This window comes from Mirounga angustirostris, unplaced genomic scaffold (assembly GCF_029215605.1).
Source record: "Mirounga angustirostris isolate CCGP_5_RB_7025 unplaced genomic scaffold, mMirAng1.0.hap1 SCAF_9, whole genome shotgun sequence".
NCBI classification, from domain to species: domain Eukaryota; kingdom Metazoa; phylum Chordata; class Mammalia; order Carnivora; family Phocidae; genus Mirounga; species Mirounga angustirostris.
In genome coordinates this window covers 81,113,429-81,126,757 of record NW_026991717.1, presented here as the reverse complement: position 1 = coordinate 81,126,757, position 13,329 = coordinate 81,113,429, and the positions used below count along the sequence as shown (strand labels likewise).

The following is a 13,329-nucleotide window of genomic DNA, read 5'->3' as shown; positions in this document are numbered from 1 at the left end:
GTAAATTATCATTTACACGTTATGTGTCGCTAATTCCTCCCAGAGAAACAAATACATGAGACCCTCTCCCCTTACAGTTTGAAATTAAAGACTGACGATAAAGACGTGGTTATATGTGTAGAGGACACACAGAACAAGATAAAAATATTAAAAATGTAGCTGGTGTTCATCACACATGAGTAAAGGGTAAGGAAAACTTTCAATCAAGCTGCAAAGCAAAATTTTCCTGCATCTATAAAATTTCAACATGGACGTGAGGTTTCCATATTTAACTGACCAGACTGGAAACAAGAGAATTTCCATATCTCAGAGAAGTAAAGCAAAGCAGTGCCCTACTGAACAATTTCTGTCTATTTTCCCTCTCGTATACTTTTGCCACTGGGAAAGGAATATCATATGTGTCATAACAGCATAGCAAGCCTGGAAAGTGGCATAAAATTGGTTAATTATCTATTTTCATGGAAAGTAATTACTATAAACATTTAATTTTCAATTCTAGTAGCACACATTTAATGTACCATCCATGGATAACCAATCTCTACTTCTGATTTTCACAAAATCACATCTGATGTCAGAGATAAATTTATAATTTAAAGGAAAACTGCTTCATATCTTAGAGACCTATAGTAACAATCTTTGTGTATATTTTCCTGCCCCTATAAGGACTACTCAAGCTTGCTTTCCCATCAAATTAATTACTCCATTTGAATGCAAATAGCAGGAAATTCAGCACAAGTCTATTATATGTTCTTCTAAATACCATTAAGTTTTGTATTCTTCCTTTATAAAGCATCTTGCGAAAAGATTCCTTCCCAGTCACAGCGAAACTTTCTTTTAAAGCCAGCAGACAACTTCTGATGATGCAAATGAAAGCAATGACCCAGATGTATACAGGTGCCCACCCACTTCCTCAGGTTCCAAAGGTGTGTGACAGGGGTGATCAACCGGCTTTTTTGGAACCCAGTGACCTCCCCTTCCCCTCCCCCATCAAATGCTTAGCTGTGGCCACCTCTCCAGCATTAGAGATAATACCATCTTTATCCCAGCGGCTGTTAAAAATACATAAATCAAATCCTTTCCTTTCCACAAATCCAAAGAAGATTCAACATTTAAAGTACAAAACCTGCAAGCAGTAAAGATTTTAAAGCTTTTTTTTTTTTAATTTGTAGGAGGGCTTTTCCCAGAATACTCTATTTCTCATCTTATACAAACAGAAGAAACATACCATGAATTGCTTACTAACAAGGATTGGTTCTGCTATCTTCCTGACAGTCCACAGGTTTTTATTTGAAACCTGATGTGAGCAGAACGCATTTGACTAAGTCACATTTAAATCAGAGAGTGTTCTTCGACCAAGCTAGGAGACAAAACATGCAGCTACACACCCATCAAAGCTGCCCACCTCTTTCTCCCTTCTCTTGTCATTTTTCCCTCTTAAATAAAAGAAGTGAAAAGCCGGAAATCTGCCGCATGTACTCACTGTAAATGCTCTTGTCCCTAAAGGTCCTTCAGGATTAAGCGTCTGGCTCCTCCTTCTCCACCCCCCTCGGGTTCTCTTCCTGTGGCCAAATAAGATAAAGGCTGGTATCAGGGCTGCTCCAGTCCAGCAGGACACGGGCGAGTCTGTAGGGCACCAGCTTCCTATGCGCTCCGGAGCCTAAATCTCTTACACAGAGAAGGCTACTCCGCTGTCCCTATTTGGAAGCTTATGTATAAGCTCCAGGCCTGTGCAGTTAATAGTTAGGTCTTTTGCAAACAAGCCGTGATAAGTGAGCAGAGAAAAAGGAGACAGTTGCCAAGACAAGGATCACTATGGAAAAGAGTGTCCGGGTGGACAGAGCACATCCAGTCATGGTCCAGAAGAACCAAGATTATGTATCTAAAAAACAGAGCAATGCTAAAGCAGAATAAATTAATAAATTTATAAATAAGTGACTAGCACTACATTAACATAACCAGCTGACAAAGCCAATCTGAAGGAAATAGGTTCAAGTTCCCTCTCCTTTCTTAGGAAGAAACTGTTCTTTCTAAGTAAGAACATCATCATGTATATAGTTTGAGAGGCAGTTTTACCATCCATGTAAAGCAACCCCAAACCTAAGTACTTACTCTCAATCTTTCTATGCTCTGCTTACTCCCCAAAAAACAAGTGAGAGACTAAAACATAATTCTAGCCAAGGTAACAGATCTGCTTGCTACAAAGCACATATTACAAAACTGAGATAGAGAAAATTGTTAGGCATCACTAAGTGTCCTTTTTTCCTCCATCTTCATTTCTTTTATATTCTCATAATCATTCACAGAACCTATTCATAGAGACAATGAATTTTGAAAGGGAAGAAAAAGTTCCACTGGAATGTTTTCATTTTTGTCTAAGGTTAGCTCCCATGCTTTGACTGCATTAAGGAAAAATAAATAAGAGGTGTACCCTGTATCTGATTCCAGCATTCTAGAATCAGGCTCTGCAAAGAAAACACAAAAACAAGTTTAATAAATTGCTGAATTAAATGTCATGGCCTACCTAGATGAATGAGGCTCTAATTCATCTGGTTTTAAATCTTGTGGCCTGTGTATCTCCCTGGCCTCTTGCAAGGTCAAACACTGGGAAACTTTAAATAGCTCTAAGCTTTTTAAAGAGAGGAGCCCAACAGTTCCTGCCAAGTGGTAAGTTAGATTTTTACTTGGGGGGAAAAAGAGAGAGTGGTTTTTTGTAAGATGCTCCTAAGGAAGTTTCCATAAACACTGTCTGATTCCTTCTTCTCCTCAGCCCTCTACTCCTGGCCCCAAGGCCTCCAGCATTCACCTGGAGTAACAAGGTTTAGTGAGATCACTGCCATAACCCGGATTAGTCTCACTTTCTAATCCTCCTGCCACAACAGAGCAGCCTGCAAGCAGATTTTCATGAGAAGGACTTTAAGTGATGGGGGGTTGGGGGGGCGACATGTAAATAGTGGGGCCTTGACAGATTTCTGCAATTAAAAAGATTTTCTTGGTGTTATCACTGATGTTTCCTCTCTCTCTTTTTTCCCCTTTAATATGTCCTTTGTGCATGGCTGTGACCCCAGGCAGATGGTTGATTATATCCGGCTAATCACACAGAGACCTCTCCCAGTCTCCCTTCAATCATTGCTAACTCCCTCACCCAGAGCATAGGGACTTCTGTCAGCCGTAACACACCTCATCAATCATCTTCCTTCCTCAGCCTCTCCTCCTTCCCCCCACCCCACCCCCACCCCAGATTATTTAAATCCTTCTCCTGTGGCACAGACACCCAAATTGACTCCTCTAGTCACCATACTTCCCATGTTTTCTTTCCCCCACCACAGCAGTCGGTTCCTGTCACTCAGAGATTCATTTGGCTATATCAACCAGTCAGCTGCAAATGGTGCCCATGGTCATGAGTGTGCAGACCTGGATTCAATGATGAGTGTTCATATTTCTTACTCCCACCCCAAGTTGCTAATAATCGTCTTTAAGCATTAGGCAACTACCTTTCTGTTGTTCAAGAAAATGTCTTGAGAGGAAATGGACTGTAAAACTCTAATCCGTAATCTACACAATTGTTGCTCTTGTCAATGCTACCAACACAAAGAAAATGAAACAAGATTCACTTCAAATCAACTGACATTACTGAGAATCAATTTTATATAAGGTGTTATGGGTATATATGACTCATTATGTTTGCGCTCAAGGAAATTATAATAGGGACAATTTCCCTCCCTCCAACTCTCCCCCCACCCCCGCATGCAGGCAGGCACACACACTCACCCACTGATACCTATTACACAAGCAGGATATGAGCCAAAAAAAAGCCCTGTGAGGCTCCAGTGGATTGGGGTTCATCCTAAATGAAGGAAAGATAAGGAGGAATATTTTCTGATAAGGTAACATTTGAGATAGGCTTGTAAAAACAGGTATGATTTAGATGGGCAGGGATAGAAGGGACATGGGGAAAGAATTCCAGCCTGGGGGTACATCTCAACACCAAGAAGTTGGGAGAATCATCAAATAATTCAGCAATGAGAGGAAATGGGAGCTTGCTTTCCTTTAAGCATTTTGGAATTGGTAGAATCAGGTACCTCTGGAAATGGAGATGGAAGACTGTAGAGTGAAGAATTAACTTTACAAAAAGAAAAGTCTGACCTTCGTCCCAACTCCGAGGAGGTAACCAGAAACAGATAAGGCTCCAAGGTAAGTTGTGGACATAAGAGTACTGTGAAGGCCATACTATGGAGTTTGGAATGAACCTCACAGGGAGCAGAAACTCCAAAAAGAATGTAAATGAAGAGATATAGGATGACAGTTGTATTCTAAAATGGAACAGGAAAATCAATGCACGTACTCTTATTTACCAAGAAAATGAAAGGAGAAATCAGCATTAGGAGAGGATCAACATCCTCTTTTCCAAGTAGATTTCATTAATATAAAATGTAACCTTAAAAACTCTTTCTAGACCAAAAAAAAAAAAAAAAAAGGAGAGGAGATAGATAGAGGGACAGGGAGCCTACAAATCTGACTTTCAGATCAGAGTGATTAAAGGAGTTCTGTGCTCTGTCCTACCTACTCCATTAAATATAAAAGGAATTCTCCATTTTTAGTTCTCCATTAACCCTAGTATCATAGATTTGAAGTGGAAAATTTTTAGGGATTATTTTATGCAATGTTGTTACTTTCTCCTGTTCTAAAATTATTTTTAAATTAATTAAAAACTAATGCATATTAATTCAAACATTGTAAAAATAGACAACGTTGAAGTTAAAAGGTTCTCTTCTATTCCTATATTTTCATCCCCAGTCAATAAGTGATAAAAGGCTATTTATCTTTTGTGACCTCGTTATGTAAAGTAGAAAGGAAATGAGCCCAAGCACTATTTATCTTTAAAGATTCTGAAGCCTAAATTAGTTGGTCTGTATTAATGCAGCAACATATAAGTGTTTGCTAACTCGGTGTTTATTTACCTGGTGCTAATAGGTATTCTACAAGAAGTTGCTACTGACAAATAAATTGAGAGTGTTCTGTGATTTCTGGTAGAGATAGCAAACTGAATATATGTATCTAATTTTGCTTCCTCTAGAAATCCCACTAACACCACTGAAGAGGGTTTTTTTATTTGGGATATTTTCTTATTTTTATTTATTTATTTATTTATTTTTTAGTGTTCCATGATTCACTGTTTGCATATAACACCCAGTACTCCATGCAGAATGTGCCCTCTTTAATACCCATCACCAGGCTAACCCATCCTCCCACCCCCTTCCCCTCTAGAACCCTCAGTTTGTTTTTCAGAGTCCATAGTCTCTCATGGTTCGTCTCTCCCTCCGATTTTCCCCCCTTCATTCTTCCCCTCCTGCTGTCTTCTTCTTTTTTTTTTTCAACATATAATGTATTATTTGCTTCAGAGGTACAGATCTGTGATTCAACAGTCTTGCACACTTTACAGCACTCACCATAGCACATACCCTCCCCAATATCTATCACCCAGCCACCCCGGGATTTTTTCTTATTTTAATATAAACACTCCAAAATGGGAGAAAAAACAGTTTTGGAAACTGAAAATTAGATGAACAAATAATAAATGCCTTAGCTGACTCAAGAAAGCTAAATCCAGGGGCACATGGGTGGCTCAGTCGGTTAACCAGCTGCCTTCAGCTCAGGTCATGATCTTGGGGTCCTGGGATCGAGCCCCTGCTCAGCGGGGAGTCTGCTTCTTCCCCTCTCCCTTTGCGCCCCACTCCCCCCGCCACCCGGCTCCTGCTCTTTCTCTCTCTCAAATGAATAAAATCTTTAAGAAGGAAAAAAAAAAAGCTAAATCCTAAACCAGCAGAGCAAAGAACAAAGAACCAACCTGACTTTACTTCAGAATCCTTTAAGCATTTTGGAATTGGTAGAATCAGGTACCTCTGGAAATGGAGATGGAAGACTGTAGAGTGAAGAATTAACTTTACAAAAAGAAAAGTCTGACCTTCGTCCCAACTCCGAGGAGGTAACCTCTATATCTTAGAATTTCCAGAATGGCAGGAGTATTTTTGTTATTTATTGTGGGCCCCTCAGACCACTCCTGACAGTTTATGCTAACAAGGTTACTCAGGATGGGGACTAGCCAGACAGAAAGACCAACCATGTAATTAGAGGGCTTGGGCTTTAAGCAACCACCAGTGCAATCATTTAATCAATCATACGTAAGTAAGGAAGCCTCAATAAAAACTATGGACATTGAAGCTCAAGCAAACTTCCCAAGTTGGCAAAACTCCATGAGTATTGTCACACATCAATGACAAGAGGGCAATGCATCCCTGAGGATGTGGACGTTTTGTGGTTGGAATCTTCTCAGTCCCAGATTCCACCCTATATGTTTCCTCCTTTGGCTGGTTCTGATTTGTATTCTTTTGCTATATTAAACTAAAATCACAAGTATAGTGCTTTCCTGAGTTCTGTGAGTTGATCTATCAAATTATCAAATCTGAAGGAGTCTATGAGGACCCCCAAATTTATAATCAGCTGGTTTGAAGTAAGGATAGCCCTGAGGACCACTGAACTTGCAGCTGATATCAGAAGTCTTGGGCAGACTTGGCAGCCTTGGAGGACTGTACCCTTTACCTTGAGTTCGGCTTAACTCTGGGTAAAGGGGCAATAACACATTGAGATTAATTTTGATTGAACAATGTTTAAAAATAAGTTAGAACTCTAAATCTTTCCTTACTTTGTGTTGCTGGGTGGTTGCTCCCACCCCCCAATTCTGGCAGAAGACTGGAGGTTTATTCTCCAAAAAGGATCAATCAAAAGGTCTGTGGACTTGGGGACAGTCATCAGTTGAAGACAGAAGTACCTTGAAAATGGTGGAGTGAGGGCGCCTGGGTGGCTCAGTTGGTTAAGCGACTGCCTTCGGCTCAGGTCATGATCCTGGAGTCCCGGGATCGAGTCCCGCATCGGGCTCCATGCAGAGCAGGGAGCCTGCTTCTCCCTCTGACCCTCCCCCCCTCTCATGTGCTCTCTGTCTCTCTCATTCTCTCTGTCTCAGATAAATAAATAAAAAAAAAAAAATCTTTAAAAAAAAAGAAAATGGTGGAGTGAGTTAACAAATCATTCTGAGTGCTGATACCCTCCTTCCTGCCAGTCCTCTCTCCTAACTTGATTCTCCAAAGCCTTTACCCTCCAGTCAAGAGACTAGAGATACCCCTTCCAAGATATCTGATCAGTCCAAGAAGACAAGATAATAAAATTAGCACATCCAGATCACCCTACAGTGACATTCACAGTCAAAAGTCCTGTCCACATATTCAGAGCATTCATTCAGTATCCTAGTCTCCTACTTATAAATATGATCAGACACTCAAGGATTAGCACAGATTTAGGGAAAGGTCTAATATGGATAACAGGCCCAGAGTAAGCAATAAAAAACCTCAACCTGGGGGAAATAGGTTATGCAAGGAGAAGATGACTTGACTGAAAAAGAAAGATTATCAGAGATAAGGGGTGCCTGGGTGTTTCAGTCAGTTAAGCATCTGCCTTCAGCTCAGGTCATGATCCCAGGGTCCTGGGATGGAGCTCCACGTCGAGCTCCCTGCTCAGCAGGGAGTCTGCTTCTCCCTCTACCTCTCCCTCTGCGCTCTTTCTCTCTCTCAAATAAATAAATAAAACCTTAAAAAAAATAAAACTGTTAAAAAAATTATCAGAGATAAAATACTGTATCCATAAAACAAGAATGTTGTTTTAAAAAGAAATATTTTTGGAACAAAAAAGAACTTTGGAAAAATAAAAACATGATAGCAAAAGGGAAATCTCAATACAATGGCTGAAAATTAAGTTGAGAAAATCTCACAGAAAGTAAAGCAAAAAGATAGACAGAAATTAGGAAAGAAAAGGTAAGATAATTAACAACCAATGTAGGAGGCCCAACATTTGGAGAACAGGAGTTCCTGAATGCAGAAGGAAAGAGAAAGGAAAATAATCATCAATGAAATCTTTTAAGAAATAGAAGGACATGAGTTTCTAGATTAAAAAGACCCACCTAGTGTTTGAAAATAGACAAACACTAAGGCACTTTATTTGGAATCTCAGAATATTAGGGAAAATGAAATTTGGGTAGAGGCATATACAAAGAATCATAAATTAGATTGCTTTGGATTTCTCAACAGCAACTCTGATATTGTGATTTATAATAAGAAATATATTTTTGGTCTATGTCCTCATTTCTGGCAGAGAGCTCCTAAGACTTGGAATTTCCTAAGCACAAAGCAATGGGAGCATCTTTTGTTATAGCAGTTGGCCTTTTGTCTTTGGTTCCCAAAATAGCACCAGAGCCATAAAGGTGAAAAGAGTACATTGTTCATAACAACCCTTTCAACCACACCTGAGTTTATGTTAATGAGGTGACTTTTGGAAAGCCCTTAAGGATGGGGTTGCTTGCCAGAGGAATCAACCATGATTAAAGGGTTTGAACTTTCAGTCCCAGCTCTCAATTTCAGGAAAGAAGATAAGGGCTGAAGTTGAATCAATCACTAATGATCAGTAATTTAATCAATTATTCCTATGTATGAAGCCTCCATAAAAACCCAAAAGGATGGGGTTCAGAGAGCCTCCAGATTGGTGAACAAAAACACATCCACAGAGACAGAAGCTCCTATACTCAGGACCCTTGGGGACCTCGCCCTATGCATCTCTTCATCTGGCTATTCATTCATATCCTACAATATCTTTTTTTATTATTATTTTTTAAGATTTTATTTATTTATTTGAGAGAGAGCATGAGCAGGGTGAGGGGTAGAGGGAGAAGCAGACTCCCTGCTGAGCAGGGAGCCCAATGCAGGGCTCGATCCCGGGACTCAATCCCAGGACTCTGGGGTCATGACCTGAGCTGAAGGCAGATCCTTAACTGACTGAGCCAGCCAGCGCCCCTCCTTAAATATCTTTTTGTATTAAGCTGGTAATCTAGTAAATAAACTGTTTTCCTACATTTTGTGACTAGCTCTAGGAAACTATTGGGACTACACTGAAATAAAAAGGTTTTGTACATCAAAGGAAACCATCAACAAAAAAAAGGTGACCTAAAGAATAGGGGACTATATTTGCAAATGATATATCTGATAAGGAGTTAATATCCAAAACATATTAAGAACTTCTACAACTCAACACCAAAAAAACCCAAATAATCCAATTAAAAACGGGGCAGAGGACCTGAATAGACATTTTTGCAAAGAAGACACACAGATGCTCAACATCACTAATCATCAAGGAAATGCAAATTAAAACCACAATGAGATATTACCTCACACCTGTTACAATGGCTAAAATAAAAAACACAAGAAATAACAAGTGTTGGTGAGGATGTAGAGAAGAAGGAATCTTCATGCACTGTTGCTGCAAATGCAAACTGGTGCAGCCGCTGTGGAAAACAGTATGGAGGTTAAATTAAAAACAGAATTATCATATGATCCATGTAATTCTACTACTGAGCAGTAACCCAAAGAAAACAAAAACATTAATTCAAAAAGATGCACCCCTTGTTCATTGCAGCATTATTTACAATAGCCAAGATATAAAAGCAACCCAAGTCTCTAACAATAGATGAATGGATAAAGAAGTGGGGTGTGTGCGTGTGTGTGTGCGCGCACGCGCACGCACATGTGCCTGTGTATATAATGGAATATTACTAAGCCATAAAAAAGAATGAAATGTTGCCATTTGCAACAACATGGATGGACCTAGAGTGTATAATGCTACATGAAATAGTCAGAGAAAGACAAGTACCATACGATTTCACTCATATGTGGAATTTAAGAAACAAAACAAATGAAAAAACAAAGAAAGAAGAGACAAAGAAAAAAAGCAGACTCTTTTTTTTTTTTTTTTTTTTTTTAGAGAGAGAGGAGGAGGGAGAGGCAGAGGGAGAGGGCGAGAGAGAATCTTAAGCAGGTTCCATGCCCAGCATGGAGCCTGACTCCAGGCTCAGTCTCAACCCTGAGATCATGACCTGAGCCAAAACCAAGAGTCAGACACTTAACTGACTGAGCCACTCAGGCGCCCCTAAAAGCAGACTCTTAAATACAGAGAACAAACAGCGAGGAGGTGGGTGGGGGAATGGGTGAAATAGATAAAGGGGATTAAGAGTACACTTACCTTGTGAGCACTGAGAAATGAATAGAATTGTTGAATCATTATATTGTACATTTGAAACTAATATAACACTGTATGTTAACTATGCTTGCATATAAAAAAGAAAATACTCAGGAAATAGCCATACCATTCTATTGTTTGGAGACAGAGGTCAGTACCAAAAAAAATCAGTTAAAAGATGAAAAGTGATTGTCTCTGGAGAACAGGACATGGAAAATAAGAGGGTCTGGAGATTGCTGTTTGTCTTAAACCTCCGAATTACTAGACTCTTAAGTATTTGTTTACAAATATAACACTTAAAAATATCTAGATTAAAAAATAAAAGTTTCTTAATTGCAGGGCAGGGCTTTAATACTCTCAAATACACTGAGCATCTCTACATAGGGGTGCATTAACTCCCAAACTCATTTGAGTATGAGAATTATTATTTTTTGTATTTTGGTAGAGAATGTCACAAGATTGGGTGGGGCACTTGATTAAAATACTAAGTTTAAAATTGTGCCTACCCATCTCCTAAAACACCATAGTTTTTAATCCAAAGTACTTATTATGACTCAGTTCAATAAGGTTTTCATTCAAATAATCCCTTTAAGAAAGAGCTGCTTCCTTGAACGAAATCTGATCTCAGGATAAAATCCACAGGTGATTAAGTGATCAAGTTGAAGGTGAGATTATTTTATTATTTGTTCCACAAGTAGATATATTCTGAAGTGAATGACTTTTATTTTTGAAGACAACTGAATCAGAGTGAAATACCAAATAACGACTTAAGCCAAATCTTTCAACTAATATTACATTTGTTTTTGCTGTTCAGGCTGCAACATGAGAACACATCAAATAACTACCCATACTGCTGTTCTTCCATAAACAGAAGGCATTTTACGGGTGATGAACTCTCATAAAGACCAGGATTTTCAAAAGCATTATTTCCTATTCACTATTATTTCCTACTCACCCTAACCTCCCAGACATGCAAAAGGGATTTTCTTTACAAAATTCTGATGTCAGATTAAAAAATACTAATGGGGGATGGCAAAGGCTCTTCATATCCAAAGATCTGACGTGATCAGAGATCTTCCTTCTGAATGTCCTTTATTACAGAAAGAATAATTAAAGGTCTGGCACCATGTCTGCTTTTCAAAGAAACACTTTCAGTGGGCAGAATCTTATTTTTTTTAAATATATTACAATGGTTTTGCTTAAAATGCATCACATTCATTAAGTACTGTCAAACATTTCTGCCCAACCAACCATCTAAATTGAAAGTGAGTGACTGATAAAATATTACTTGCTCTGACATGAATTAGTGTTTTGAAAAATAATTCCTAGAACAAATAAAAGTTGCATATCATGGACTTTCAAAGAAAAATAAAATACATATTTTCCAGTGAAAAGTAAGACTATAAGCTCATAAATATTTTTGTGCTGTGTATTCTGGTAGATGATAAAAGGATACGGCACAGACTAGCTTAAGCATAAATTCACCTTCATTGAATTTTTGTCTTTTTCCTAATAAATTATTTATTCTCTTGCTTAATGAAATAAATAGCAATAACAGAAAATGCTAAGTAAGGGTTAATGACTTAAAGGCCTCTAAAAAGAACCCAGCCGATCCTTCATCAACTCTAGAAAATTAGTTATAAACTAAATATTGCTAGATGCCTTGCCAGATCTTCCTTTCAGCAAAGACAGAAAAAAAGTGTTGGTTTTTTTTTTTAATTTAAGGCACCCCTCTAAATCACAGGAGTACAAAGCCCAAAATGCCGAACATTGTAACAGACTAACCCATACACTCTCCTCTCTGCCATGAGAGTGCTAAAGTCTAAGCCAAAAGCTAAACCCTCCAGCCATTTGATTTTATCACTCACCACTAACCAAGTCTAGCAGTGGTGCGGAAGAAAAGGAGGAGCAGGTTCCCAGACACGTCATCATTTTCGAGCCTTTCACTTCTGGCCCTACTTAGGTAAGTCTTCAATAAGCTCTATAATCCACGCGCATGAGCACCTTGCTTTCATCCAAGAGTGATTCAGATGCTTAAAAGCTGTCTCCTCGGCTTTTTATTCTTATTTTTTATATCTTTCTTTGTTAGCAACAGTTACAACTGATGTGACACTCAGAAACCACTGGTCCTTCTCCAATAGGCTCTAGAAATCATCCGTTCATAATTTTTCAATTAATGCCTCAGAATCATATCATACATCACATGACAGAGCTACTTTTGGTCTTACTAAGTCATCTGCAGCCAAATACAAATGAATCTCAGACAAATTCTGCTTGTCATAGCTTCTATTCACTGTGGCCTTTGCCCTGATCCTGTCATTGTTAATAGTTCTGTATGACTCAAACACTGATTTGGACACTCAAGGTCCTTTGAATGAGTTTCTTCAGTAAGAAATGTTACTTATGCCTGAAAATGAACAATCCAGAATATTTTATTAACATGCAGCTGACTTAGTTTTTAAAATAAGAGCATTTGGAATGGCCCTTTAATTCAGCTGGAGTCTAAAAGGTAAGTTTTGTTTTATTTCATTTTTTTAACATAATGTAAAAACAGAAACAGCTGACAGAATATGGTTTTCTTCTTCTACCATAATGTGCAAAATAATATGCAAATTTAAAAGAAAAGAGATTTAGATGGATTTATAAGGAGTTAGAAGACTATATTAGCCTGACAGTTTTATGTACACTACAGTTTAAGAAAAAAAAAAATGTATTTAATGAGCATCTCACTTTGTTTGACACTTTCCTGGGTAGGCTGGAAAACAAGTTAGTCAACACTTGTTGACCCTTTCCCCTCCAGGAACTTCAGGTCCAAGAAAGGAAGGAGTAGCAGCTTCTATGTGTACTTAATTCTCAATTGAACTATAAGGAGAAATAGGCTGGAGAAAGTTGATCTTGACTATAAAGAGTAAGTCTCTATACTTTTTTTCCATTTTTTTCGTTTCCCCAGCTCCACTGAGATATAATTGACATGTGACATTGTGTATGATTACGGTGTACATGCTGATCTGATACACATATATATTATGAAATGATTACCACAATAAGGTTAGTTGACATATCCATCAGCCTATATAATTACAATTTTTTGTATGTGGTAAGAACATTTAATATTTACTCTCTTAGCAGCTTTTAAATGTACAATATTGTTAACTATAGTCACTATGCTGTACATTAGCTCCCCAGAGCTTATTCATCTTATAACTAGAAGTTTGT

General features: G+C 38.4%; 1 protein-coding gene across 3 annotated transcripts in view; it reads right to left on the bottom strand.

Moving 5' to 3' along the window:
* Positions 1-13,329, bottom strand: part of AKAP6 (A-kinase anchoring protein 6) — a 500,780-nt gene that overhangs the window by 381,528 nt on the left and 105,923 nt on the right. The window contains exon 3 of one of the 3 annotated variants that reach the window (XM_064570937.1): positions 1,481-1,559. The exons of the other annotated variants lie outside the window; for them this stretch is intronic. The gene's annotated coding sequence lies outside the window, so the exon portion shown is untranslated. The remainder of the gene's footprint in view (positions 1-1,480; positions 1,560-13,329) is intronic. 3 annotated transcript variants of the gene reach the window in all.